This window comes from Geospiza fortis, unplaced genomic scaffold (assembly GCF_000277835.1).
Source record: "Geospiza fortis unplaced genomic scaffold, GeoFor_1.0 scaffold636, whole genome shotgun sequence".
NCBI classification, from domain to species: domain Eukaryota; kingdom Metazoa; phylum Chordata; class Aves; order Passeriformes; family Thraupidae; genus Geospiza; species Geospiza fortis.
This window is the reverse complement of record NW_005054435.1, coordinates 1543676-1555001: the sequence shown is the minus strand read 5'-3', so window position 1 is coordinate 1555001 and position 11326 is coordinate 1543676. Positions and strand designations below refer to the sequence as shown.

The window sequence follows — 11326 nt, the reverse complement described above, 5'->3', positions numbered from 1 at the left end:
AGAGACAAACTTTGAAATTCTCACCAAACATGAAAGCAGGAGGGTTTCCTGCTCCTTGGCTCTGCATTGCAGTTGACTTGTCTGGCAGTGGTGATACCACAGAAGGATGGCAGAGATTTGCATGTCTTGGAAGGCTCATATGTGTGTATCTGTGCAGATAGTTGTGAGCTGGATGCAGAAAAAGGTTCATTAACTTAGAAAATGTAACCTAGTGTACATGGGTGTTACACAATTTACAAATCCTCAAGTCTCACAACACAAATATTTCAGTAGAACAATTACAATCAGTGTAAATCCTGGGCTTTTCACAGAGTAACAGCATCTTCAAAAGCAATAGCAGCTGACCTCTAATAAAATATCTGCTGGCAAATTGGTCAAATGTCAGTCTGGCACAGCAGTTGCAAAGGGAAAGTCTTGTTCCAAAATGTCCAATAATTTAAATTATTGTCATCTCAAACTGCATCAGTGACACACAAGAACTGGGCCAAAGGAGGGCCCACTAGTGTAACAGAGCAGTGGGATTTCCAGATGATGCAATGTGACATGACAGGACTACCACAGCTACTGCAAGATACACAGAGGCTTAACTGGTATAACATAAAACAAAATAATAATAAAAGAAAGTGGTGAAGATAACTGCAACCCAGAAACACTGAAGTGAGCTGAGAGGCTCTGACCTGTGTGACCTGTCTGAGCAAACCCAGCACCTCCCTGCAGGACCACTTTTGCAATACCACCTTTGAAACTGCATCCTGGAGCAGCACCCCAGCAGCTGTAGGAGGAACAGTTGTGCAGTGTTGTGCCTTCCCAAGTGACCAGATGCACTTTTCCATCTTTAGCAGCTTCCACAAATATCAACAACCTGAAGAACAGTGGAAATTGCCAAAATATCAGATATCTGAATCCAGTCAGAACGAGACACTCCCAAAAATATTTCCAACACTCTGAAATTCACACACACACACACCTCCCCATATACCCAGGGGAACATTTTTGCATGGGACTGAAGGAGAAATGACAACAATGCCTCAGCCAGATATCAATAGTCACAAAGTTCCAAGCTAAGGAGCTGATTTAGGCTATTTTGGTGCCCACAAAACAACCTGACCATGCTCAAAGGACAGACTGCCTGAGCACGGTATTAAACTACTGTCAGTAAAGCAGTTGCATCAAGAGAGCAAATAAAGCAACTAAAACACATTTCTGGAGTAGCACAGTTGACATCTGCAGACCCACCCAAGCCAGGCATTCGTCCCAAAATAAAAAATTGGCAACCAGCTGTGAATGGTTGCTGGTCTTGACTTTTTGTAACTCCTCTAAAGAAGCACAATATAAATCTGCAACCCTGTATCCGGACAATAATTGGAACACATCAAGAAAAAGCTTGCAGTCATTCCAGATTGAAAAAAAAACACAAAAGGGGAAAAAAGAGAGAGATTTCAAAATCTAAGAGTGCTTATAAACAAGGATGTTACTTTCCCCTTTCTTATCCAGAACCGCCCTTAATTGAAAGGATCAGTATCTAAAGCAACTGGTGCTGCCCTGCACATGAATCCCCTTTGCACCTCTTCCCTCTTATTTCTTCAGTGGTTTTATTAACATTAGTGACTTATCTAAGTATTAGAATGCTTGGCTGCTTGGAAGCTTATCAACAGCAAATTTTATGGGCTGTTTAGTGATGGAAACAGGAGGAGATGGAGCTCTCCCCCCCAGCTACCTCAATATGGAAGTCTTCAAGAAGCCATGGAATGTGATCTCTGGTATTTTTGGTATCTTTAAAGTGTCAAGAGTGCAGAATTTCTCTTGTCAGTTGTCACAGTGTGACTCACAATTAGAGACATCTGCTCTGCATTCACCTCCCCAGGGGCACCGCTCGTTTTTCAGCAGCTTCCTGTTGTTGACAGCACAGTTCCTCCCTGTATCACTCTCCACCAGCACCCATGCTCCTCGCAGACATTGCAGCAGGCTTAAGCAGATTTCCCTTGGGAAAGCCCTTCCCCTTGTTTTGCTAGTGATTGGAAAAAATATAGAATGTTGAGAATGCTCTGAAGGCAGAGGCTGTGTTTCTAAAGGAACTGAACAAATTCCTTTTATTTTTTTTTGTCAGGAGGACTCCATTGTTTTTTGATCTCTTTCAAAAATCTCCACTTTTTCTCTACATCCAATTTTCATTTCAAGCAAGAGAGCAGCTTGAAAAATGAAATGTTATTTGTGCTGAGTCCTTGTCAGTAATTGGTGTAAATGGGTGACTAATACTACCAAAACATTATTCAATTAATTTTTCAAATACTGAAAATAATTTCAAATATTAAATTTCAGATGAGGAACATGCTGCCTTCCCTTCCTACTCCACCCAATTAAGAAAACAGTTGTTCTGCAAGTTTTTCACACCAAATCCTTAAACTGAGGTAGACTGACCATCCCAAGCACAGATCATACAGGCTTTGTGGCTGGTTAATGTCTGGACAATGCAGAAATACCAAACACCACCTAGGCTGGGTATAGCTGCCTGAAGCACAGATCTGTTGGTGTTCTACCTATTTTGCCCCTGTGGACTGGAAATTTTATTTCTTAGGCTCTGACCAGTAGTAACAGATTTGAGATTCTACTTCCCCCAAGAATCCAGCTTTCTTGAAAGGATCTCCATTCCTGCAGGAGCATAAGATCTTAGATATTGTCAGTTTCTGTAGTCCTTCTTCCTTGGTCTTGGTCCAGTGCTTCCCTGTTATGTCCCCTGCACAAGGAGCAGCGCAACAGAAAATTCCAATATTCACCACAATATAAAAGGCATCTTCCACAAGGATTATTAATTTTATGCACATAACACTTTTTCCTGACCCCTTAGGGCAGCTCCTGGGCCTGGTTCCTGACCTGACACTGGTGAAAACCACTAATGTCCGTGGTGCTCCCCCACTCCGAATAGAGCTGTAAATCATCTGTTTTGTTCCACATCCTGCCAACAAATATTGCATAGCTTTTTTTTTTTTTGTGATTTGCTGGGATCTTTCCAGAACCCATGTTTGACTTCTCCCAGGAACAGACTCTTCCTTATATATCACAGTGCTCCAAGCACAAGTTTAGCAGACTCCAGCTCATGATGCATCTGCGCTCGTTCAGTCACAACACGTCAATGCGATGCACAGAAGCCTTTCATTTGCCTTCTAAATCAGGACAGTGTAACAGCTGAAATATTTCTCACTGACCCTGGTCTTCAACACAAAACTAAACTTCTCTTTGCTATTTCAACATTCACTCCACCAGGATTACATTTAAGGTCAACACAATTTGGGCCCTGGACCCAGACTGCTTAAATTATTCAAAAAAATATGAACCCACGCCAGTTAAATCAAGAAAATATGTTCTAGAGAAGATAAAACACATCCTCTGTTTAAAAACACATTTCCAAAAAGCAACTCTAAACTCATAAAACTCTTATGAAATCCACAGCTCCTCCAAACATGAGGAGAACTCTCTGCAAGCTAGAATATTAACTCATATTTGTTGGGTAATCTAGTAAATCCAGATGGGGAGAAATTGGAAAGGAAAAAATTGATTCTTTCAGTGTTACCTCAGATTGTTCATCTATTACACAGCCCAGGCACGTATCTGCATTGAAGGCTTTCAATGTTCCACAGCTGAATTCTCACTTAAAATCTGCATTTGCTGAAGGCATGAAAACCTGGATTCAAAATAGTCTCTACAGGATCAATCATGGAGCTGCCACTAAAAGGCCTTAAAATGCATTTGCCACTCAATAATTATTGTTCCAGTAGACTGTAGCAAATTATTTTTACAGATTACAAACCCACTGCCTTGGCCACCTATTAAACACAATCTTCTTGGGCCAAAGAGCTCTTTCTGATAACTGTTGTTCTAAAAAGTCAATACAAGTCAAGGTTGGGTATTTTCCATTTACAAGCCTTGGAGAACTGGCTATGACAGCCTGCTCATCACACTTCATTCCTCTGATCTTTGTTTCTGCTTCCTGCTCATTCTACCAGTAACTTCAGTCCATTTTTGTACAGTAATTTCCCAGCATTTTAATGATGGAACCATAAGCAAAGCTACACAGCTAAATAGTTTATTCTTAGCAAATAAAGCTATGTGTTTGTACCCTGGGTCATACCTGCCAGAACTCGCATGTTTTAAAAAGGAACATCCAGACATAAAGACTAAGATGTACTTTGAAGTGAAATTTAAATTAAATTTAATGAAAATGCACTCAGTCCTTTGCAGAAGAGCAAACTGGGAGCAAGGTGGATTGAAAAATCAAAATCATACTGAGGGACAGTATAATTCTTTTCAAGCAAAACTGTTTAATGTATAAAAATTATTGTGACTGAAGGAATCTGGTTTTGCACTGAAAACCTCAAGCGTTACATCCCAGAGGGACCTGAGGCCTTGCATTTTAATTATTAATTTCATAAAAGATCCCAAGAGCAATAGAAAGGTCATGAGAGCTGCTCCAATCCATGGGCAGTTAAGCAGGAGAATGCTTGGGTGCCCTTTAGCCTTTGAGTGTGCTGCAGGACAGGGGGGTTTGGTGCTAAACGACAAATTGAGTTAGAAATATTTAAGTCATAAACCATAGTAAATCTTTTAGCACTTGAAACACCATGAGACACTCCAAGCTGAGAGCAAATGAAGTGTTAGTCTATGCATGTTTAAAAATGCACAGAGGCTGTGTTTACTGAATTATCCATTTCTTCACTATGTCTCCTTTAGGAAGCTGACATCCAACAGTTTCCCACCAAAAGAAACAATTTATGAAAAGTGCCTCTATCATGGGTTAAGAAAAGAAAATAATATGCATCTCTCTGAAAGCAAAATAATGTAGGTTGCAAAGTCAAGGACAGCTAAATTAGGAAGTGGCAGATTTATGTGTGCCTGCATAACCTTTACTTGGCCCTCTTGTAGGTCCTGTGCCCCAAGTGAGACAGAGGTCTTGTGGAAAAAATAGTATGTGATTATGCAATTAAAGACTCTATCTTAGCACAAAAAGCATCTGAATTAAGGTTCTGTTAGCATCTGTGAATATAACATTTCCTAACATTTAAATTCTGGGCTTTGCAACCTTAGCACAGAATTTCTGTCAGGTGATATCTTCACATGGCTTTTATACATAGATGCAAATTAATTCTAGCCAAATTACCAAGGCTTTATTGCCACACAACAGTTTTCTCTTTACTGTGAGTTGAAGAAAGAAGAATATCAGGAGTCATCTGTAAAAGATGCTCTTCCTGGAATGGGAAGAGTAGCTGTGGCCCTTGAGTGGAGTCAGCAGAAACTTTATATAAAATTGGTTCATCTTCCCTTGTTTACTGATCAGTGTTGTGATCAATATCAAAATGAGCACACTGAAATAGATTATTGCTGCCTAGATGAATCTCACCATATGCTTGGCTTTTGTTATCAGAGACCTCTAAAATGAGAGGGAGATAAATTGTTTCTTCCTAACCAGTTCTGAAAGCCCGCATGGAATTCCTAAGGAAGACTCACATGGACAGGAACCTTCCTACCAAAAGCCTTCTGACCAACAGGACTGCACACTCCTGGGAAGGAGAAGGTTTGAAGGAATTGCCACCACAATACCACCACTTCTTCATGCCAAGTCCCTCAGGGCCTGTCCTGTTCTGACACAACCCTTTCACAAGGGAGGAGAGCAAACTTTTTGCTTCCCTGCTAAAAGCAGACAGCAGAATCCAGCATAAACTTTGAGCTGAATTTGAGTCAATGTAGTTCTTGTTATTTTAATCTCTCCTTTCTTTGCTTTATGGATTTAGTCAGGGAAATCAAATATTGAAAAAGCATGTTAAGTGCAATGCAAGCTGAGACTGTAAAAGTGCCAAATTGATTAATGAAGTTACTATAAAATTTGCCACACTGTTTAAGTAAATGATGGTATAAAGTCATCACCCTACAGAATAACAGAAAATGTCATATATTTCTGAGTCATCATAGTTGCAGAGAGTCATCACTTTTCCCTCCCTGACTTTTAAACTTCTAGAACCTTAGACCTTCTTCAGTATATATGACATTCTTGGATTAAAAGTTAGACAAAACCTGTGTATTCTGAGAGTCATATGAACAAAAAAAAAATATGCCTCTTGAATCCAGATCCTAAATGTCTAGCCAGGAATAAATGTTTCCTTACAGCTTTTTAAATACTTGGGGAAAAAAGTAAAAAGGGAAAAAGAAAGGCTGCTCAAGTTTGGAAATATTTCTATAACAAAAGCTGCTCCAAAACATTGTGTGCTACAAAAGACTGTGGCAAACAGTATAGGTGCAATTAAGACACTGTTGTCTTGACAACATCATGCAAGAAATGAAAGAAGCATTACTGTTTCATGAAAGAAAGCTGCAGTGCTATTTTTTAAATTCAGAATATTCCACTCAAGGATCTCAAAAGCATTGCTCAAAATGAATGAGCCAAATAGCTATCAAGGGGAACCAGACTTCACTTTGAGACTACGGCGTAAAATCCAAACTCTGAAAAACCAGTATCAAGCAATGCTACATCAGGACAAACCACTAAAGCTTGCAGGAGTTGTGCTGGTTGTTTTGGGATTAGCTCTCCTGCAGTGTTCATTTTCATGGACAACTATCACTATGGAAGATGGGGATGCTGGGGTCTATCACCCTTACCTGGGCTTTCAGCAGGCCTCACTTTTCCCCATACCCTCTTGTGATGCTAAAATTGAGAAGGGATTTAGGAAAAGTCCAGGAGTAACAGCTGGACTTCCCAGAACAGCAGATCCAGTGTCAGGGCTGTTACCCAAGCGATCCTTGCAGGACAGGGAAAAGTCCTGTCCGTGAGGAACAGATGGAAGAGAAGCAGTGAGGGCTGGATGCCATTAGAGATTATCACAAAATATTCCACACTGCCTGCTGCAAGCCCTGGAAGCCTTTGGGCCCAGATGTAGAAGCTACAGGGAGCCCAGAGACCACTTCTGTGTGCAGAGTGGAACATGCAACGCGGGGCCAAGAGTGGTGCCACCTGAGAATCCATTTCGCTGCGTCACTGAGGTGCTGCAGCACAGAGAGCAGAGTTGGGAGAAGGAAACACCGGCTCCCACCCAAAGAGCAAGAGCTTTGCTCTGCTAGGGAATAACTTGGGAAAAGGCAGAGCCATCAGCTCCAGGGTGTGCTTTGTGCCCCACAGGCAGCTTGACAGAGAAGTCCTCAACTTGGAGAACGCCTTCAGTTCAAAAGATCCCACTTGAATGTGAGGATGCACACTGGCAACAGCGGGCTCCTTTGAGGTACATTTTCCCTCCCAGCAATATCTACCTAAGAAATTTCATGCACAGAAAAGAACGAGTGAAAGGGAATATTCAGATACATGACAGGAACAGTCTTTACTACAATTGCTTTTTCAGCCAGCACTTTGTTTTCTTTTAGTGGAAGCCTGACAGTCATAAAAAGCCATTGTAAGTGCAGCCCACTGAGAAGCAAACCACAGCCCTGCCTGCAATGCTGAGGCTCGGGATCATTACATTGTTAGTGTGCCACCAGGAATCAGGCAATGCATCCGCTTGCTCTATTAAATTAAAGCATTTCCTGCAGCAATTGAGGAAGGATAAAGAAAATAGGTGCTATTATAAAAGTGTTGTGTGACTGGCCTTGTTTTCTGCAAGCCATTAGGACATGGCAGCTTCTAGCTTGGAGAATTGCAGGATCTCTCATCTCCCATCCATTACCACCAGGACATAAATGAGAAGGGCTGGAGCCAACAGTATTTCTGTAGATATACAAGCTGCAAAGAGGACAAGGATCTGTCTCCAGTGGTTTTCACTGTTTCAGCTTCCGCAGGTTATGTATGCCCTGCACTGCAGGTTTCCATCTCCCTGGTTAGTCATTCTGTGTTTCAGCCACTGCCCTTCCTGTGGGACCCTCCTGGGGGTCTGCTTCTCTCTGCATTTGATAAGGAGATTACTTGGAATGGAAGTAGACAGGCACAGGTGGTGGGACCACCTGCTACAATCTCTTCAGTGCTTTTGGATAGTATAATAGTGCTTGGATTTAACCTTCATATTTCCTTTCTTTTTTTTTTTTAACCTAAAGTTAGCTTTCAATTCATTTATTCAGTGGTCTGAAAGGAGGAATTATGATGAAAGACACTATTCCCTTGGTCCTGGAAAAGCAATTTGCTAGAATATTGTTCCCAGGACAACAAGCTCATCCTTTGTGTTATTTCAAAACCTCTGGCAGGAACAACAAAACTGCAACCCAAAAGCTCTTTTTAAGGTATTTATCCTTCCCTTCACTGCCTAACAATTTCATGTGCCTTCTTGTCTGACTGGTCCTGCCAGTTCCCAAATTTTATGTGGCCATCCACAGCAGTAAAAGAGTATCTCACTCCCTCATTTGGCTGTGTTACAGCCTTGAAGGGTATCTACAACAATGATTTACTACAGCAGAGGGTTTCTTCTGAGTATAAAATAGAAGGCTCAGTTTGGTCAGGCTCTTGTTTACACAAATAATTAGAAAAAAACTAGTGTTGATTCTAAAGAAGCCACATTTTCCATGAACTTGCTATTTTGGGACTGAGAGTCGGACAGTCTCAGTCTAGCCCAAGAGGGAAGAAGAAATCCATTAATGGCATGGCAGTCTAAGAAAGACAGCTGAACACCAAATTTAACTGGGGCTTCATACAGTTGGAGTCCCAATTAGAATCAGCAAGAAAGACCTGAAGCCCCAAAAGTACACACTGACAAGGGGTATTTAGTACACAAATAATTTTGAGACAGATACTACAGCTTGCAGCCAGAGGAAAGAAATATTTTCTCAACTTATTTCATATTTAGCCTTTGTAATCACAGAAACACTTTTTCTATTTCTGGCAGAAACATTTATGCTAGATTTTAACCAAAAAATCCGTCTAAATCACTTGCTTAAGGTAAGGTTGGGTTTTTCCTGCACATTGTAGAGAGCATGAGCAAACTGTGAGGTCATTTTATGGCATGTATCTCTAGGAGTACAACCAGAAGCATCAAATGCAAAACAAGCCTCTCAGGTGCACTTGTCCTGAGTGCTCTTTGGGGCTTGGCACTTAACAAAAGGGAACAGTTTTATAATGTCACTTGAGAATCTGGAGATGGAGACATTATTCTTGAGCTGATATGAGATGTTGGGCAACTTGGTTTTCATCCCAGTGTTTGTTTCTGCCTGCAAAAACTTGGGATAATTTTTATTCCCTCTCTGAGCTTTAAAAGAAAAATGCCTAGGCACATTATAATGCTGCTTCATTTGAATTTAGGCAGGATGTCCCTCTGCCCGTGGAGGTGATATTTTGTAGCATCTTTAGTCAGACGTCTGCAGTGTTTCATTTGTGATGTGCACGTCGTCTTTCACTTGGATCCCATAATTTTCCCCTGGAATTTACTCAACCCTCAGCTCTTAAATTGACAGAAAATTGGACTGAGCAAGCCAACAGTGACAGACCTAATTGAAAGCACTTATATCTTTAGAGTAGAGCAATGATGCAAAGATTTACCTGTGGTTATGGAGGGAATGTGTGCAGGCTCTGTTTCACAAAGAAGCACTGTGTATGCCATTCTCCTCAAGAGCCTGTCTTTTGTGCCTTCAGTACCTACAGGAGTGATCAGGAATGCACAGAGTTTGCATTCCTGCAGATACATTATCTGAAAGTGTGGCCCTTTGTTTGCTTTCCTCCTGTTTTGTTCTGTTAGTCCTTCATTGTAAGAGAGACCTGTTTATACATTCCATTTTTCTTGGTCTTCTTGGCACCTTGCGGTCAAACATTGCTCCAGACAGAGCCCTTGCTTTACAATGCACTGGCAGCACATCTATGTAAGAACAGACAAAAGAGTGCTCTTGGCATCTGATGATTTCATTTCTAGCTCTCCAGCACCTTTTGTTATTTCAGGGTATTTTTTCCTGGTGGGAACGGGCACATTCAGCTGTTGTTTTCATGCTGAAAGCCTGTGTGGAAGCACTTCCCTGTTGGGTTTTTTTATTTTTTTTTCCAGACATGTCTTTCAGCATGTTTCCAAAGGCTTGGAATCAGCACATTGTGTTGTGACATGTGCATACTTGACATTGCTTTGTTCTCTGACTTCCTTTTGCCTGCAATCTTTAGGAAGTTATCTTACAATTAGAAAGGAATTTTGAGTCAGTGTTATTGCAGACCCAGCATATTGTCCTCTGCCATCTGCAAAGAAGAAAGCCTGGAGGAGCAGGAGGGAAGAAAGTCATTTTGGTATTTTTAACTGCCTGAGCCACGTAGGAATCAGTTCACTGCATAGAGAGCGACTGCAGCTCTGACTTCTGCCAGAAAAAAATTGCATTACACACTACAAACACCCTTTTTTATTAAATGAATTAAAGGGAATGCAAGGGCATTATGGTAACCATATGCAATTTGATGCATCCTTTTTCCTGTGTTTTGCTCTTGATTAGTGAGTCTCTTATCATCCAGCAAAAGTGACAAGGTATCTTCTTCCTGAGACATTTACAAAGATTCTTTTTTTCTTTTCACATGTGCACCTTTATGTAAAGGAACTCTGTTCATTTCTTCTGCAAATGAAGCTGGTAAAAACAATCAAGTTTTGTATGATCTCAGTAGTTAATACATTCATATTTAGCTGACTAAAAAGCACAGATTTTTCAAAATGCTATGGTGTTCTCCTTTTTCTTCTTGTATTTTATTCATCAGCCTCCTAGAGCACAGACAAGGAGACACTTGGTTTTGAACTGCTTCCCTGTACAGGCAACACAGCTCATTTTGGGCAGGAGGGGAAATCTTGAGAGCTGTCTGGGAAAAACTTCCACATGGAAAGCCCTGCTTTCCCACAGCCCAGTCAGGCACCACCTGGCAATACTGAAAACACCTTTAAAATGGTACACACACTGAAATGCTTATCATTGTGCCAGAAAAAAAAGACTTGGAGTAGCAATAAGAGACTGTGCCAGGAAGAAAGCAGCCATACTGATGTAACATGGAGAGCTTCTCCATTGGAATGATGTCTGCAGTCAGTTCCTGCCTTCTGGACAGGAGTGAGGGACATACCCTGCAGTCAGACAAGATTCCTTGTACACCATGGGGTCAGGCATGTGTGCTACACCTCTCTGAGCATCAGCTTACTCTGGGTGTGAACACTCAGGTTTTAACTTTACTGCAGTATTTCATAAGAGATGTGTGATTTACAACAGCACTGTACAGACAAGTGTTGGTCCATTATGAGAGGTGGGGAGAGCATCTCCCTAAATAATATTCTGAGTAGCTTTTTCTTTGCGTGCCATAAAATACACATTGTAATGCTTGGAACAAAGATTTTGGTGTCAGGAGGCCTCATCTTCCTGC

At 41.2% G+C, this 11326-nt stretch overlaps 1 long non-coding RNA gene across 1 annotated transcript in view; it reads right to left on the bottom strand.

Moving 5' to 3' along the window:
* Positions 1 to 83: 83 nt before the first annotated feature.
* The window catches only part of LOC115948569, a 33751-nt gene continuing 22508 nt past the window's right edge, over positions 84 to 11326 (bottom strand). The window contains exons 2-3 of the long non-coding RNA XR_004082379.1: positions 738 to 862; positions 84 to 168 (exon numbers count right to left, since the gene is read on the bottom strand). This is a non-coding gene — a long non-coding RNA (uncharacterized LOC115948569). The remainder of the gene's footprint in view (positions 169 to 737; positions 863 to 11326) is intronic.